Here is an 18,141-nt window from a genome sequence, read left to right on the forward strand (position 1 = left end):
ACCATCCACTCATCCCTGTCAGCCCACATAGACTCTCAGTACTGACCAGCCTCTGTGCCTACAGAGTTTCTCTGGTCAAAATTCACTCTTTTCACTCTTTGCAAAGACTGTTTCAAAATCCTCTGTTCTCAAACCTCCAACTGCCTCACCCTTCCCCTGGCACTGCCCTAGTGACCTTGTCTCTGATGTCACAGGAAGCATCTCTGTCAGTTTCCCACCAGTGAATCTACAAACTTCTGCATCCACAGCCAACCTCTTCATTCCTCTTGTTCCAGTGAAAATTACAGAGCCTCACACCGTTGATTATCCCTCCTCCCTCTCTCTGTCTCTCTCAATCTCTCACTCTACTAGATTTTCCATTATCTCTAAAATATGCCCAAGTCCATCATCTTAAAAGCTTCTGACTTCTGGTAGTGACAGAGTCACTTGGACAGAATAACATTTCTGCAGATAACAATGATGAGATGGTTAATCGTTATACAATTTATTGTTATTGTTACGTTACAAAATTATTTTAAATTAAGGCAATGGAAGTTGGCCAAAAACAGGCAGACACTGGACGGGAATCTACCTTCGAAAGCAGGAATTAGATCCTTTGAGATCTGCAAATTTGCAGCTTTTTCCTGAGAGCGGTCTAATCTGCAAGCAACTTGGGGCAGCAGAAAGCCAAAGTCTTACTAGCTTGAGGTGTCAGAGAAGTGAGCTGGAGCTGGAAGAGCAGTCAGGAAGTGAAGGGGAAAGTTCTGGAAGGGAAGGAGATGCAGAGAGGATGAACTTCCAAGTCTGTGTGTAAAACCTGCCCAAATCACTGGCTGACCACTCAGGTATGCATACCCAAGGGCCTGGCAAAAAAAAAAAAAAGAAAAAAAAAGCTGCAGCTGAACGCTGAAAGAACCCAGCAGAGATTTCCATTGCTGCAGACCCGTAGGGACAGAGTTTGGAATTTGAGTCTGGCCAAGTTAAGTCCTTCCTAGAACAAAACTTACTCTTCTGAGGAACAAAACAATCTAGAGTTCACAGAATGTAGGGTACAGAGAGGTCCATTATAATAGTCTGCTTACTTTATACATGTCAGACATTTTCCATAATAAAAAGTGTAAACAAAACAAGAAAAATACCACCAAAGCCCAAACTACTGTTGACTTTCACGCTCCTTGTCGAGACTGTTCTCTCTCTCTCCTTCCTTCCATAGCCAAATTTCTTGAGAGTATTGTCTACGCTGGCCACCTCCATTTTTACATCTTCCCCTGAAACATGTCTTTTCTTAATATCGTGCTGCCAACACTGCTCTTGCCAAGGCCACTGATGACGTCCACGTCCCTAAACGGCAGCAGCTTTCTGGTCCCCATGTCCTTTGGCTTCTCAGCAGCATCTGACACTTTAAACCACTCCCCACCCAACCTCTGGCTTCTGCGACTCCACTCTCTGTGAGTCTTCTTCTGCCTCTCAGGCCGGTTCTTCTTAGTCCCTTATGCTGGCTCATCCCCCTATCAGGTGTTACAGTTCCTCAAAAACGTGCACTACCCCACTCTCCTCTTTACTCTTATTCTTTCTCTGTATAATCTCATCGGTGCCCAAGGCTTTTGGCCAGTGACTCTCAAATATCTGTAGACCAGAGATTCTCACCCTGGGCACTGTTCACATTTCGGGTTGGATAACCCTTTGCTGCAAGGGGTGGGGATGTCCTGGGTGCTGTAGAACGTTTGGCAGCGTCCTGGTCTCTACCCACTAGATGCCGGTTGCACCCCACGCCCTGTTGTGACAACCAAAAATGTCTCCAGACGTTGGTAAATGTCTCCTGGGGAGCAAATGTGACGCTGGCTTTAGAGCCATGGTTCTAGATCCTTATATTTAACTGCCTGCTTGACATCTCCACTTGCGTGTCTCAAAGGCACCTCAAACTTAACCCGTCCAGAACCAAATTTACGATCTAAACTTGCATCGCTATGACTCAAAGACAAGACAAAACGAAAATCCAAGACAGACCTGATTCTTTTCTCTTGCTCCCTTTCTCAGTGACTATCACCCCCCTACAGCTAGTTTAACAACCTCAGACCCCTGGAAGCATCCTTGACACTGTCCTCTCCCCTTTTATACAACCCCTTGCCAAGTCCTTCCTTTCTACTCTGTAATTAGCTCCTGGTTCATACACTTTATTTCATCCACGACACCACCTACCTGGTCCAGGCTCCCAACAGCTCTTCCTTAAAGCACCAAAATAACTTTGTAACATCCTCTCTTGTCTCTATCTAATCTATTTTCTACACAGTAGAAAGAGTGATGTTCTTGAAATCAAAGCCTTACCGTGTGATTTTTTTTGGCCGTGGCTTGTGGGATCTTAGTTCCCTGACCAGGGATTGAACAGCAGTGAAAGTGCTGAGTCGCAACCACTGGACCACCAGGGAACTCCAAAACCTTACTGTGTTATCCCTTGTGATAAATATCCTTCATGTCTTTCCATGGTTCTTGGAATGAAGACCCAAGTCCTTAGCATGGTCTACCGGCAAAGCCCAGTGTGGCCTGGCATTTGTCAACCTCTTCATCCTTATTTCATTCTCCAGTCATCGGCTGCACTGGCCTTCTTCTTTCCATTCCTCCACGTGCCATGATTTTCTTACTCTAGGGCAAGTTCACATACTGTTCCCTCTGCCTGGTACCCCCTGCCTCTCTTCACTCTATGTTTAGTTAATTTCTACTTATTCTTCTGATGACTTCCAAGTCAAAGCTGGGGCTCCTTGGTATATATTCTCAAAGTACCCCATACCTACATACACAAACCTGTTGCAGTTATTTGTGTGGCTATTTGGTTAATATCTTTCCCCCGTTAGTCTGTAAGCTTCATCAGGGCAAGGTGAACATTTATTCTGTTGTTGTTGACCACTGTATGCCCAGACATAGTCCATAATGGATGCTCATACATAATTTCTGAATAAGTGGAGAAGTGAGTAAGTGAACTGTGAGGATGGTTGAAGGTTGAGGGATGAAGATGAAAGGTGCTGAATAAAGTTGGAGCGAAGGAAACTTTCATGTGTGTTATGCTGTATCATGCTCAAGGGATCAGTGTGCTGAGCTGGGTGGTGCTGGGCTGTGCCTGTGGCTTAGAGTGGGGAAATGCATGTAGGGAGGCAGTGGACAGGCCAGTGGGGAGGAAAACCCCAGAGCCTAAGACTTGGGAGTTGCAGGGCTCTTTCCAGCATGTTGATTGGGGGCGATGTGGGTCTTTGAATTCACTTATTCATTAGGTTTGAGAAAAAGTTCCAGGGGTTTGTCGTGCCATTCTGAAATGATCATGGGGCACTCAGTTGTATCAATCAAGACAAAACCAAGTATCGGATTGGCTTTTTGGAACTTGTCGCTAAGGATCATCTCCAGGCAGTTTGAGTTTGGAAAAATCACACTGTGTTGATAATAATGAACTCCAAGGACTGAAGTTCAGGATGCTTCAAGCCATCCTGAAGTTTAAATGGTGGTATCTGTCTTGGTGTCGGTAGAAGGGTAAGTGGGCCAAGGTGAGCCTATACATCTGGACACTTTCAAGGAACCAGCCCCTGTACCTCCAAACCAGCTGCTGCTCTGAGGTGTGGCCTGAGGAGGTCTTGTTAGGGCTGTGACTCTTCACCAGCTTCTATTTTTCCACAGCTGCAGCTCTCATATTCATAAGCAGCTTCCCCTCAGGTCATCCAGAGCTAGTCACATGGAACAACAATGCTAACAAAGAGGCCAGTTCTTTCCAGATGGAAAAACCAGGTCTCAGCCCAAGGCTCACTGATGACTCATCTTGTGACCTTGGGGAAGTCCTTTACCCACATTAATTAATCCCAATGACGCACTCCTGGCCTTTAGCAGCTCTTGACCCTGACCTGTTTTGGAAATGTACCTCAGCCAAACAACTCCTGTTCTCAACTTTGCTTTACCAGATAGAGGCTTAGTAATGATATTCAGCGAAAAGCTCACATGTTAAGGGGTAAGACACAGGCATCATTTTAGACCTTAGCAAGGCTCTGATGCAGTTAATTCTAAACACAGGAAAAGTGTGATTGTGGAAATAATCTGGTACATTAAAATAGGCTCTCTTTGTTGAAGATAAGAAGAGGGCAGAGGGACACTTCAAAGGAATATTTTTACAGTTAAATTTGAGCTATTAAAATTTCAAAAGACTCCTTTCTTTTTTGCACATATAATTTTATTCTCAGAAGAGATCACACTGCAAAAATAAAACCTTTTGAAATGTATTAACAGCTTTTCATCACTTCTCAAAGTACACTTCCGTCTATCACATAACTTGTGGCTACAAATCATCCCAAAAGGAATGCCCTGGATGAGGATTCTGAGATATCTAGTCCAAAGACCTCACTTTATAAATGAGGACACTGAAGTCCAGAGAGGTGAAGTGACTTGTTTGAGGTCACACAGCTCATAAGCACCAGAACCTGCTTGAACCAAGGTCCTGAGTCCAGGGCTGTCTCTACTGACCCAGATTGCCTGTTCTCTCCATGGATCTGGTTCCCAACAGACAGCTAGGGATATGGACTGAAATGTACCAGAGATGCACACTGGGGCCACTAATGAAATATTTTTCTCTGATGCATGTTGGTGAGGAAGTAAAATGTGCAGAGTGAGGGATTATGATGATAAACGAATGGACTGCAGGTTCCAGTAGGATCCTAGGGGGTTGCTTGCCAAATTTCCTGGTGGAACTATATCTAGACCAGCTCAAGAAGAAGATACTTCCAGGGAAGAAAACTTCTTAGATGTCCTTAGCAATCTACTTTCAGGTTAAACCACTTCCACTCGAAGAGTGGGGCACTATTTTCTCCAGCAATCCATGGTGATGGGGTTGGTTCTTACCTCTGCTGCCATGGTTGGTTCTTATCTCACTTTCTCATTTCTCAAGTGAGAAATGCAGACACTCATTCCTCTGCATTCCTTCTTAGCGGCTTCAGGAAGAATATCTAGGTGCCATGGGAGGCACAGCCACCCACACCTGCTTAGTCTCACCAGAGACCTCAGGCCCACAGGAGTCCCTGCGGCTGGCGTGGGGATTTTCAGGGACTACTTCCAATAAAACAGATCACTGAAAGTGAGGAAGCTGCAAGTGACTCAAGTGAAGTTTTAGAGGAGTGGCAGAGGGAAGGTAGCATAGACTGGGGGTTAAATGTACGTGCTTTGCAGCCACAGCACTGGGTTCAAATCCTGCCTTAGCTCCTCGCTAGCTGTGTGGCTGTGGACAGGTTACCCCTTCTTCAAGCTTCAGTTCCTCATCTGTAAAATGGAGAACTTGACACCAGTTGCTTCATGCCTTCGCTATAAGGATCGACTAAGACAATGCATATTTAAAGAGTTCACCGTGGTGCCTGCTGGCATGTAGTTAGTGCCCAACAAATGGCAGCTCTTAGCGTTGCTGAGTTAGTGTAGTTCATGGTTAGGAGTGCAGGCCCGGCAGTCAGACCGCCTGGGTCCAAATGCTAGCAAAATGTCCAGTGAGGAACCTGGCTTATAGTAAGTGCTCAGTAAACACTAGTAGCTAATCATTAATTTGTATTTTATACCAAGACTTATACCAAGTTAATGTGCACATTTGCCAGGAACTAGGATTTACAGTTATATGTGCTTTTGGTGAAACAGGAAGGCAGTCAAAGTTTGGCAGAAAATCTTGCAGTATGAAGGTCACTGAGTGAGGGCAAAATAGAGTTCTTTGGTGATGCACAGTTGGAACTAGCAGTTTTCCACATTCCCTGCAAGAGCTTGTATTCAGTAGGGTGAGATCAAGGGCAGCCTGAAAGGGAATACAAGTCACAAAAGGGCAATATTCACTCACTCATCCATCCATCCATCCATCCATCTATCCATTGGGCTTTTGAATATTTCAGGAACCCTGTTTGTGCCTTTATGCACATTATCTTAATTCCCATGCAACACTCTCAGACAGGCATCATCCCCATTCTATAGATGAGATTAAGATGGAAGAGGTGTGAAGGTAGAGGTGAGATTTAAACACATGTCTCTTGGAGCATGCAAATGTGGCTCCTTTAGGTGTGGGATTTGGGACAAGTCTCTTCAATTCTCGGTGTCTTAGTTTTCTCTTCAGTAAAATGGGCACAATGGCTTCTCCATTATGGAGTGGCTGTGAGGATGAAGCAAGGCAAGTTCACACACACTCTGCACACTGTAAAGCCCTGTAGACATGTGACTCTTCATATCTATCTGACCTTGACCAATATGGTAAGTCTGAGAGGGGGTGTTAAGTGTGCCAGTCTCTCTGGTTTCCTGACGGCCCTTCCTGGGTGAATGGGGTAGTAATTTGGGTGTCGAGGAGCTCTCTGTATTCCACAGTTGGGTCTGTTTTAATCTTTTCTCCATGAGAAGGAGTCAGACCCTTCCCCCCACCCCCAAAATGAAAGCTGCTCTGTGAGACATTGGCTCTAACAGCTGGTGTCATGTTCTACCACCCCGTCCTGAGGCACAAAAGGAAGCAGGAAGGTGGGAAGCTCCAGGAAGTGCTGGGCCTGGCTTCGCACTGACGTGGAAGCATTTCCAGCTTCTGACTGAATTATAGGCTGCCCCGGGGATCCCGAGGCACTGAGCATCCTGCAGTGAGCTAACATAACCTGAGCATTCATCCGGGCTAATGACTCCTCTGAGTAATTAGAACGGAAAGCCCTTGGCGCTCCTGGTGCTGTGAAGATGGGCCTCTGGGTGAGAGGCTGTCGTGGGAATCTCTCATTGTTAATAGCCGTTAACTGGAACAGGAATAAATAAAACCCCAAAAAACAGAAATAACTGTAGCTACTGATACCTTCCCCCAAGTTGTTCCTGTTTACTTCAGGGAAGCAATTTTGGAACTTGAGGGAAGAAAAAATATATATAGTAAATATGATAAGCTGCCAACCTATGGAATCAGGGCTTAAATGAATGTCTTCCCTGCTTTACAGAACATTCCTGAAAAGTTGTGAGTTAATAAAATATACCTAAAATAATACCATATGTGTACTCGGGAGGTTGCTGTTTAAAGGGAAGCTGCAGAAAAATTGTTCAGGAGCATAAATCACTGTCCCCTGATTTACGGCTTTCACAAATTTGAACTTTCCTATTTTGGTTTCTAGAAACAGAACCCAGGTTCCTTCTCAGCTGATGCTTGGACATCAGGGCCTGAGAAGGAGGGACCAGAGAAGGGGGCAGCCCCCTCTCACATGGAGTTCTGGGGTAAATTTGTGGCCAGGGAAGGGAATGGATTCATGCTTAACAAAACTAAACACCTACTTTATTCTTTCTCATATGTAACTCATTTGGCCTAAAAGACATATTTGTTACAGGCTGTTCATCCTGCAACAGGGCTGACCTGACACATTGGGCTGGAAGCATTTAAAGGCCATTATGTGATTCACCATCTTCTCTTTTTCCTTTGCCGCCGCCATCTGTACTGTTCCAGACGAGGCTACCTCAGGACATGGCTCTGGAGTGAGGAAGACGCTGAGCACAGCCCCCAGCTGACCCACGGGACATGATGCAGAAGCACAGAATAAGCTTTAAGGGATGTTTGTTTCCATAGCATCATGTAGCATGGTAAACTCTGTTCCACAAAACCTTTCAGAGATGCCCATTATGTTAAACGAGATATTGGTGCTCTGGTTAAAGCAGAGGTGAGAGTCTTCCTTCTTGGAAGGTCTTCTCACTACTCTTCATCTCAGTAGTCACTGTTCCTACAACGACCTCAGGCAATGACAGCAGAGGAAAAGAATTCCTGATGGGAGATGGTGCTATAGCACTGCGGGTTAGTGACTGTTACTTAGAAAAGTATATCTTTAATGCATAGGTCCTCCTACTAGACTATATGTCCTATGAGGGCAGGACGACATCTGTCTTGTTCACTGCTGTAACCTTGGGGCCCAGCATAGCACCAAGCACACAACAGGTGCTCTAGAAGCAACATACGTGTTGGGTATGCTGAGTGGTGCAGAATGTGGGTGCTGAAATGAGACACAGCTGAGCCTTTATGCTTTCCGTTATAAGCTGGGCATATAATAACCCCTACCTCAACGTGCTTCTGTGAGGAGTCAATGGAATAATAGATCAGGTACCTGGCATAGTGCCTGGCGTGTGGTAAATGCTCCATAAGTGCTAGCAGATATTGGTTACTTATGCTACAGAGCAAGAACATATCCAAACGTTTCCTGGGCGACAGAAAATTCCAAGCCAAGAAAATGAAACAACTCTGAATTGAATTGTGTCCCCCTCAAAAGATACACTGAAATCTTAACCCCTGCTACCTGTGACCTTCTTTGGAAATAGGGTCTTTGCAGATGTCATTAAGGTGAGGCCATCAGGGAGGGTTTTCATCCAAAATGACCGGTGTCTTTATGAGAAGAGGTGAAGACAGAGGGAGACACAGGGAGAAGATGGCCACGAGGTGATGGAGGCAGAGACTGGAGTGAGGCGTCTATACGGCAAGGAATGTCAAGGACCACTGCCAGACAACAGGAGCTACAAGAGGCGAGGAAGGCTTCTCCCCTACAGATCTCAGAGAGACCTCAACTCTGTCGACACCTGGATTTCAGACTTGCAGCCTCCAGGCCTGTAAGACAATAAACTTCTGCTGTTCTAAGCCACCCTGTTTGCGGTATTTTGTTACAGCAACACTAGGAAGCTAGTACACCAACATCCAATTTGTGTGCAGTGGCCATGAGCAGTGGTGATCATGATTCCTTCCCTGAACCTGTCTTAAAACTCAGTCTGTTGGAATTTCAGAAGGGCAAGGCCCTGGTGAAGTGTCCTCCCTCCCACAGAGGCCTGTAAATTACATACTATCTCCAGTTTCCATCAGGAGCCAGAAAAACCCCCTTGAATTTTAGAATTCAGTTACACGAGAGAGAAAGAAAAACAAAGATAACGTTCACTTAGGAGAATGTTATTTCTTGAGAAAAAGACTCTTAACCCTTATCTCCGCCTGCAGAGGAGGGACCCTTAGAAGTTTCCAGAATAGAAGTGAGAAAAAACCCCCAACAAAACCCACTCAACAACACAAGATTCATTCAAGCTTCTTGGCACCGAGTCGAACAAAAAAGGAGGACTTAATTAAAACAGGGTCAGCGACATCAGGCAAACCACCGAGGCTGGGCTCAGGAGGAGGGACGTGAACTTTCAACTTTGGAACAAAGGCTCGCTGTTGCCACGGAACCACCATTCTGCACATTTTTGGCAGCCAGGGAACCTGTCCTCTGAAAACAGGCAAGAGGCTATTTTTAAAACCCAGCAACGGCCTCCCGGACTCAACAGCACAGCAGGAGAAAGTAGGTCTGAGAAGTCCCAGGGCCTGGCTGCCCAGCACCTGGTAAGGCAGAGCCTGAGGATGCAGCGAGGTAGCCATCGTGCCTGGGAGAAATTAGGAATCACGTTCTCCCCTGGTCCTGTGAAATGTCCTCGGGGGAATGCGAATAAAGCGGGGCGGGCACCTGCTAGTGGTAGGTCACTCACCATCCTTCTTTGGTTTTAGTTTCTACCTTGAGGGACATTTTGATTATTTTTAACCCACTGAACCATAGCTAATTTCCTGGACCTCGGACGGCCCCTCCTGTTTCCCATTCTGTCTCCTCCTAGGTGGGCACGTGGCCCCTCCCACCCCGAGGAGGCCCCCTTTCCTTCAGAACCCTCCCAGATGACACTGAGGTGGAGCGTGCCTGTCTTTGGAGTGAGACTAAAGGTGAGGACGGTGGTTCCGCCCGCGTGACTCCCGCAGCGGGGCCTCGGAGTGGGCGGGGCTTGCTTGAGAGTACTGACCGCCTTGTCCCCTGCTCTGGCTTCTTGCATCCTGCTTTAGGCATCCAGCACTGTGCTGGGCACATGGGAAACAAGGAATATAATGGGGTATAATGGAGACATGATTGGAGGATGGGGAGAACCATGGAACAAGAAGCACTAGGGTGGCTAAATCATAGCAAAAGAGCAGCAGAGCTGGGCCTGGAGCCTCCACTCTAGGGCACTCTGGCCCTTCCCTCTCACCCTCCCTCCTTTTGCTGCTGTTGGACAGTTTTCCCCAAGAAGACCTGAAGCATCTTAAGAGCAGCTCCACCTCCAATGAGTTCCATGGGTCCCCAGTACAGCCCTATAAACATCGTGTCCACTTCAGAAGGGAATCTCTGAATAGATTCCTTTCTCTCCTTCCCTGTGTGGGAATGCAGTGGTTGGGAAAAGGGCACTAGAAAATTTCTGCTACTATAGCCAGCTATGTGAGTTTGCAAAAGCTATCAGACCTCTCTGAGCTTGTTTCCCCATCTGAAAAATGTAGAAGGTAGATCGGATAACCTCTAAAAATCTATGATCCTATGACATAATCTAGCAAGACCTGGAGACTAGACCTAGAACAGTTGCAAGAGCATGAATTTACAGCTAGACAGACCTGGGCTCAAATCCCAAATCTTACCCTTATTTGCTGTGCAACCTTAACAAATTACTAACCTCACTGAGTGTCAGTTGCTCATTACTAAAGTGGGGCGCTAATTAATAGTTAATTTAATAATTAAATCCATCTCACTAAGCTGGTGTGAGCGTTAAGTAAAACAACACAATGTTGGTCACAAGTAGCCTCTTGAAAAATCTTAAGTTGGAACATAAGATGTATTTCTCAAAGGAATGAATGGCGGTTTCCCTCCAAGAGACACAGAAATTCATGCTGTGGTTCCCAGGTAGGGCGACTACATATTCTGGTTTGCCTGTGTCTTGAGACAAGTATTATTTGTTTTTCGTTTTCACTCTCAAAAACTTACTGATCTGCAGGTCCAGCCTATTAAATTTAATACTGCAAACATTTATGGGGAGCCTAGTATGGAAAGACAGGGTCATCTTTTTGGTGGCATCATTTTGAACCCTTCCCCTGTGTAGTCATTAATTTTAATCCTACTCGCCACATACAGTATCTGTGAAGTGGCTTGTAGCACCCACAGTCTTTTGCTCTCTATGACTTTTTGGAACAGTCTACAACGTACCCTCTGCCAAATTCTGTAGAGCTGGTGTTGAACCCAGACAGAGGGTGGAGCCTTGAAGTTTCTAGACCTGTAAATTTCAGGCTTGTCTTGGCTCCATGAGGGCCTGATCTTTGGCCTCAAGTAAGTCATGTCATTTTTACCTCAGTTGCGACAAGTAAAATGTAGGAAAGAAAGAAAGAGAAGAAGCCAGCATTTGTTTAGCTCCTGCTATGGTCTGAATGTGTCCCTCCAAAATTCTTATGTTGAAGTCCTAATGTCCAATGTGATGGTATTAGGAGGTGGAGTCTTTGGGAGGGGCATTTGGGTGGAGCCCTCATGAATGGGATTACTGCCCTTATAAAAGAGGCCCTGGAGAATTCCCTAACCCCTTCTGCCATGTGAGGGTACGAGGACAAGTCTGCCACCAAAACTGAGCCCTCATCCCACCATGCCACTGCCCTGATCTCGGACTTCCAGCTTCCAGAACTGGAGAAATAAATTTCTGTTGTTTATAAGCCACCCAGTCTGTGGTATTTTGTTATAGCAGCCAGAATGGAGTAAGACAGCTCCCACTAGGAGCATGTTACAAATGCTACACCATTTACTCATCACCACGAGTCTAGGAAGCTAGGAAATTCTCATTTACACCCGGGAGAACTGAGGCTCCATGAGGTAGCAGCGCTGAGACAGGAAGTAGTGTAAGTGGTAAGTACAGGCAAGCCTGTAAGAAGCCACCGAACCTTCATGTCTCTCTTGTTGAAGTTTCGGGAGATAACCTGTAAAACACTAAAGTCCTTCAGAAGACAGGTTCCTACGAACATAGAGAAAACCTGGAATAGGTTTCTAATTGTTTCAACTATTTTTTTTCTTCCTGGAATTTGCAAATATCACTTGTTGCTCTAGTGTTTTTGATTATGAGATGCCTTTTGGCAGGAGAAAATTGTTCCAGTCGAATTCCAAGGGTTGGGGGAATTTTTCCCTCTGTTCTCCTCGAATAAGAAGGAGCCTGATAAGGTGTACAAACCACTGTAGAAGACAGTGTGGTTTTCATTTTTAAGAAAGCGTCCGTACGTGGAAAGCTGATGAAGACTGCCCTGGTTAACATCACATCATTAGCTGACTGAACAATTTATAATTGGGAGGAAAAAAAAAAAGGCTGCATAGATGAAAATTTCCGCCGAAACTGACACCCCTGTCCAAATAGCAAATCACTTAAGAATCTGAAAATTCTAATTTTGCAACTCACAGATGCTTCCAATTAGAACAAGGAAGGTTAGTGTGGTTTCAGCTGCTACCTGAAAATATTAAGACATGCCAAGAAAACTCAGGCAGAGATGGTACAAAGGAGTTTCTTTTTCTACTGAAATATTTACTCCTCCAACAATAATAATCACAGAGGCTTCAGGCCCCGTTTTCCCTGAGAAGCCACACTTAACACTCTTCACTTTCTTTTATGGCTGTGAACATGGCACAGACCCACACATGCCTCCACTTTATAAAACAAACACACACCTTCCTGCCATCTAGAAGGTCTCTAGTTAATCTGGGTCTCTGGGCAATAAGTTTTTGGAACGTGGCTCTGTTCTAACATGAACTTCTGATTTATCCAAGCAAATAATCGTCAAACCTGAGAGACTGAAAATGCTATACCTCTGACTCAGAGGCCCTGCCAACGAGTCGTTTGTTTACAGGTATGTGCAAGATCGGGAGAGAGAAACATCCTGTTTTTCTGAAGCAGGTTTGAGAAGTAGTCCCACATACTTTTTCCAACTGAGTCATAAATCTCTGTAGCCTCAGCTTGAGAAACAGGCTAGGAGCGCAGGACCCTGTCGAGACCCACTGAAACAATAGGCCCCTAAGCCAAGGGCAAAAGCTGAAGTTGTAAAAGCTCGGATCAATTTTATGCTAGCATTTATGAGACAATTCTATGGGTAGACATCTGAGCCCTATCTTGAAGCAATTTGTAAGCGGAAGATTCTGCCCACTTTAATTTATCGTATAAACATCTCTGGAGCTATCACCGTATATTAGTCATGAAAGCTGGAATTTAATAAAAGAGAACAGAATGCAGTTTTCAGAGAGGACAAAAGTTCACTGGGAAAACATATGTGCAAACCTCAGGGACCCTGATCACTGGAAGCCAATGCAAGAGACAGCTAAGTGCCTGGAACCAAATGTATGAAAGGGCTACTCATCAGGTAGAATTAAGCTGGGGTGAGGTGGGTGTGGGGCATTTGATGTAATTTGTCATTTTGACTGAGTTTAGCCTCCAAACTATAAATCTCTTTAAAGGAAGAAGTCTCAGAAAACTCAAGATCAGGAAGGTGAAAGCCAAGAAAGTATTTGCTCTGAAATGACTGGGAAACGACGTGTGTTCCAACGGGACCCACTGAATTCAAAACACCAGAGTTACCGTGAAGCTCAAGAGCAGAAGCTCAGACAGACTTAGGCTCAAATCTCATGTCTTCTGGTTAGTAGCTGAGTGACCTTGGCAAATTACATCTGAGCCTCAGTTTCTTCATCTGTTAAATAGGGACAATAAAACATTTCTAATCAAGTTGCCTGAAAACGATGAAAAGAGATAATATATGGAAAGCAGTTAGTACAATGCCTGGCACGTTTAGTAAGTGCTCAATAAATAGAAGCTATTTTTACTATTACTCCATGTAAAGTCTCCTAGAGAATCATTGGTATCCGAGGCTTTTACCATTAGTAGCAGAATGTGATGAGGAAGGCTGAAAAAAGTTGACTTGATCCGATTATGTAGGTATGAGCTATATGCTTGCAATATTACTTCTGTTTCTCTATTAGAATACCTTGGGTCTATATAGCTAAACCCCAAACTATTAGATGCCAGAAATATCAAATGGGGAGCTCAATCATGACCTGTTCATGAGACTGTGCCACTATGAAAAATTTTTACTGTTATGCTGAGAAACACAGCAGGTCCAGTCTTTCTTTTCTACTGGCTGTGAAAGCTAAGCACTCATTCATGAATTATTTCAACAATTACTTATTAGACCCCTCTTTGTGACAAGACCTGTTCTAGGCATTTGGAATATTCACGTCAGTTAACAAAACAAAGATCTCTGCCCTTATAGAACACATATTCATTCATTCATTCATTCTAGTATATGGGAACTGCCATACTAGGAGTTAAAGAAAGGGAAAGGGCAAAGTTACAAAGATGAATGAGACACACTGTCTGATAAGCTCCGTCAGATAGAGGAGAGAGTGACGGAGCAGATCTGTAAACAACTACTGGATAACAATGTAGTAAGTTCACTAGTAGAGTATTAGCAGAGGCCACTGTGGACAGACACAGAAGAAGGATCAAAATATTCTGCAAGCAAGAGTGTGGGTACAGAGACTAAGGAGGTGGCAAGAGATGAAGACATTTGGGATGATTTTAAAGGGTACGTGGGAATTTGTCATTGGGTAAGACGGGGAAAGGCCATGAGGCAAAGCGAACATCTGCTGGTTTCTGTCAATGAGGGAAGCATTTGGTAGAATGTAAGTTTAAAAGAAAGTATAATGTATAAACTAAAGTACCTTATTTCAGAAACTCAACTGTTGTCAATCATGGAATAATTAAACTCTGGTTTTTGTTTTGTTTTAAAACTAGGACTAAGTAGAAAACAGCTTTTATTTTCCCCTAAGTTCTCCCATCAGATGAGATGTCAGCTCAGGCTTGAGTTTGATTTCTGATGCTCTGCTTACCCAGAGGAGAGTTTATGAAATTATGATCCATGTGCTACCAATACAGTCCATAAATTTCCCGTAGGATAATGAGTTTGGGTAGTTTTTTTTTTTTTGCGGTACGTGGGCCTCTCACTGCTGCGGCCTCTCCCGTTGCAGAGCACAGGCTCCAGACGCACAGGCTCAGCGGCCATGGCTCATGGGCCCAGCTGCTCCGCGGCATGTGGGATCTTCCCGGACCGGGGCACGAACTCGTGTCCCCTGCATCGGCAGGCGGACTCTCAACCACTGCGCCACCAGGGAAGCCTCAAGTTTGGGTAGTTTTAAAATAGAGATTCTTGTGCCCTACTCCTGACACAATGAAACAGAATCTTGGGAAAGGGAGCTAGAGTCTGTAATTTTTTAAAGTGGACTCTTATGAAAGTTTCAAACCACTGGCTTGGGTAGAGGTTTACTCTCAAACACCCCCGTTTCTGGTTTGATCATCAAAATCATTTCATTACCTATCTACCCTAATTCTAGCCAGCACTTTACCTGATTTTGCTCTACTATTACTTGAATTCAAATTTCCTGCACCGTCTTTGTCTAGACAGAGAGAGAGAGAGAGAAGTTTCTCTGCTCCTTACTACTGGTTACCCCACTCCCACCCCCATATGAGCCAAGGAGGTTCACTCCAGCTTCATCTATTCTTCCAATCAGTGAAAAAGTTACCATGACAACCTCACATCCACGTCCCTCCACTTGGCTGCACACAAGAAGCACCGCTGGCTCACGCAGGGTCCATCCTGCACCGGCAGGCAAGGGCAATCTATTGCACCTATTTGTGGTGAGGACTGGACATCGTTATTAATCCTTTGGAACCAAAGATTCTGGAAATGCAGCTCATGATCTCACTCCATTCTCGCTGTTGGTTTCTTCCCAATTGATAGGCCTGGATTTGGAAATAAAGTTATTTTGCAAGTAATAGATAGTCTGTTCTTTAATCATACCAGTAACATACAGACTCTTTGCAATTACTTTTACCTCTCCAGCCTCGCTTTTAAATTCAGTTAAATTCCAGAAACGGTTATCGAATGCCTACTATGTCCCAAGTCCTGGGCAAGTCTTCCTGCTGAAGATTCTTAAAGGAACCAAATGTAATTTACATTAACATTAAAAAAATTAGGACATAATGAATTTTAAACAAAATTACAGAGTTAAAGCTCTTTGTTTTTAAGGAGCCATTAATAATAGAAGTTCACTCCTCAAAGATCTATTAGGAGTCATCAGGAAAATAAGACTCTAAGTTTCTTCTCTCCATCGATCCTATTCTTCTATCCATTGATCCTTCCATCCACCCTTCCTTCCATCTAACAAGGAGTGTATCCAGGCTCTGTGTTGGGTGCTGGGTATCCAACGGTGAGCTAAACAAATATGGTTCCTGCCAGTCGGAAGCTTATAGTCAGTCCAGTAGTGGAAAGGGTCCTGAATGACAAATAGGAAGCTGCCAACTCTAGGTGCAGGTCTCTCTCTCACTATTTGTAGAGAGCCCGAGGGAGTCAACCTCTGGATCCCCCATTTCGTCATGTGAAAGGGGCTGCCCTGTGTTTCACAGAGCAGTTGGCAGGATTGTATTTGAATTCACCTTCAAACTTCAAAGTGTTATATAAATGTAAATAATAATTACGAATTAAGCTTGATTCAAATGGCGGGGGAACACCTACCTATCTCTCTGCACAGCAGTAAGGGAATAAAGAGTCAGGAGACCTTAGTTCTAGTCCTACTGTTTCCACTGATTTGTACCCCCGGTGGGGAAGGTGTCATGTCCTCTCTTGGCCTCGGTTTGAGCTCCATGATCCTGTCACTGTAGGATGCAAAGAGAGGCAAACCGACAGAAATGCTTAGTTCAAGGGTCTCTTAAGAGGGAATCTATTCCATTTCTTTACAGACAAGGCCTCACCTAAGACTTCCTGGAGAGATGTGACTCTTCTCAAAGTCCTCTTAGGAGGCAAACGTCTCAGCCTGTCTTGGAACGTGGAGCGGGGAGCTGTCTGGGAGCTGTGGGGAGGGAGCTGCCGGGGGCACACAGGTAGCATCTGTGTTGGCTGTGCAGCGGGTGCGCTTAAATGTGGAGCCATCGAATAACCTGATACCAACTCAAGGACGTATCATGGGAGCAGGAAGTGCTTGGTGTGTCCTTGCTATGTGTTTGAAGGGCTCTGCCTGTGCAGGTGTGAAGATCCTGCCAAGGTGCAAACCCTGGCTCTCTTCCCGTGGCTCTCTAAGCGGGCACCTTGACACGGCCCCACGGCCCCCGTCTCCCCGCAGGGGACTCCAGCCGAGACTGATGCACGCGGGCTCCTGCAGATCCCTGTGGCTAATTTCATTCAGTCTAAGGAACGTGTTTGCTTAGCTGTCATTTTTTTTCTTTTATAAATTTACTTATTTATTTTTGGCTGCGTTGGGTCTTTGTTGCTGAGCGCGGGCTTTCTCTAGTTGCGGCGAGCAGGGGCTACTCTTCATTGTGGTGTGTGGGCTTCTCACTGTGGTGGCTTCTCTTGTTGCGGAGCGCGGGCTCTAGGCCCGCGGGCTTCAGTAGTTGTGGCACGTGGGCTCAGTAGTTGTGGCTCGCGAGCTCAGTAGTTGTGGCTCGCGGGCTCAGTAGTTGTGGCACACGGGCTTAGTTGCTCTGCTGCATGTGGGATCTTCCTGGACCAGGGCTCGAACCCGTGTCCCCTGCATTGGTAGGTGGATTCTTAGCCACTGCACCGCCAGGGAAGTCCCGTAGCTGTCATTTTGAGGAGGACATATGTGTGGGACACGTGACTCAGAAATGCTGAGCAATGCAGGACTAGAGGGAGTTCCAATGTGGAAGGAGGGAGAGGCCCTGGAACAGAATAGACTCGGGTTTGAATCCTGCCACTTACTAGCCCTTTGGCTCCAGGCAAGTGTCCCATCACCTCTGAACCTCTCCTCTGTGACAGGGGGACAGTAACATATTCTGATTTCTCAGGGCTGTTGTGAGACTCAAAGAATAAAGGTCACGTGACTATCGTGGTCCTGACCCCTCAACAGAAGGCAGTGGCAGCTGTTGTTCTGATCCAGCTCACTGTTCCAGTTCTGGAGCCCAAGCTCAACTTTCCATGCCTGTCACTGCACTGCAATGCAGTTCACATCTGATGTTTCTTCTTCTCTCTTTCACCTTCACATCCCACTAGTCTTTACATCCCGCAGGCTTCTCTTTCTCAATGTCCTGCATTTTCACCCTTCATTTCGGCACCTCAGACTCTGTCAGGCTCTTGTCTCATTGTCCTTCAGCTAACACAGCAGTGCTCTGCGGACGCTCCTCTTTAGTCCTCCGAGAACTATCCTCCTTGGAAAATGCTTTCAGTGTAGCCCCCCTCTCAGAAGTGTACTGTGAGCCCTGATGAGCGAATCCAAAGTCCTCACTTGGCCTCACATTGGCCTTACCTTCCCCACCCACTTGATGGAGTGATCTCCTCAC

At 45.5% G+C, this 18,141-nt stretch overlaps 1 protein-coding gene across 3 annotated transcripts in view; it reads right to left on the reverse strand.

The window, feature by feature from the left end:
* The window catches only part of ME3 (malic enzyme 3), a 200,470-nt gene that overhangs the window by 66,137 nt on the left and 116,192 nt on the right, over nucleotides 1-18,141 (reverse strand). The gene's annotated exons all lie outside the window — the stretch shown is intronic.

This window comes from Delphinapterus leucas, chromosome 7 (assembly GCF_059928025.1).
Source record: "Delphinapterus leucas isolate spDelLeu-1000000601 "Yukka" chromosome 7, BTC_Dleu_Yukka2, whole genome shotgun sequence".
Lineage (NCBI taxonomy): Eukaryota > Metazoa > Chordata > Mammalia > Artiodactyla > Monodontidae > Delphinapterus > Delphinapterus leucas.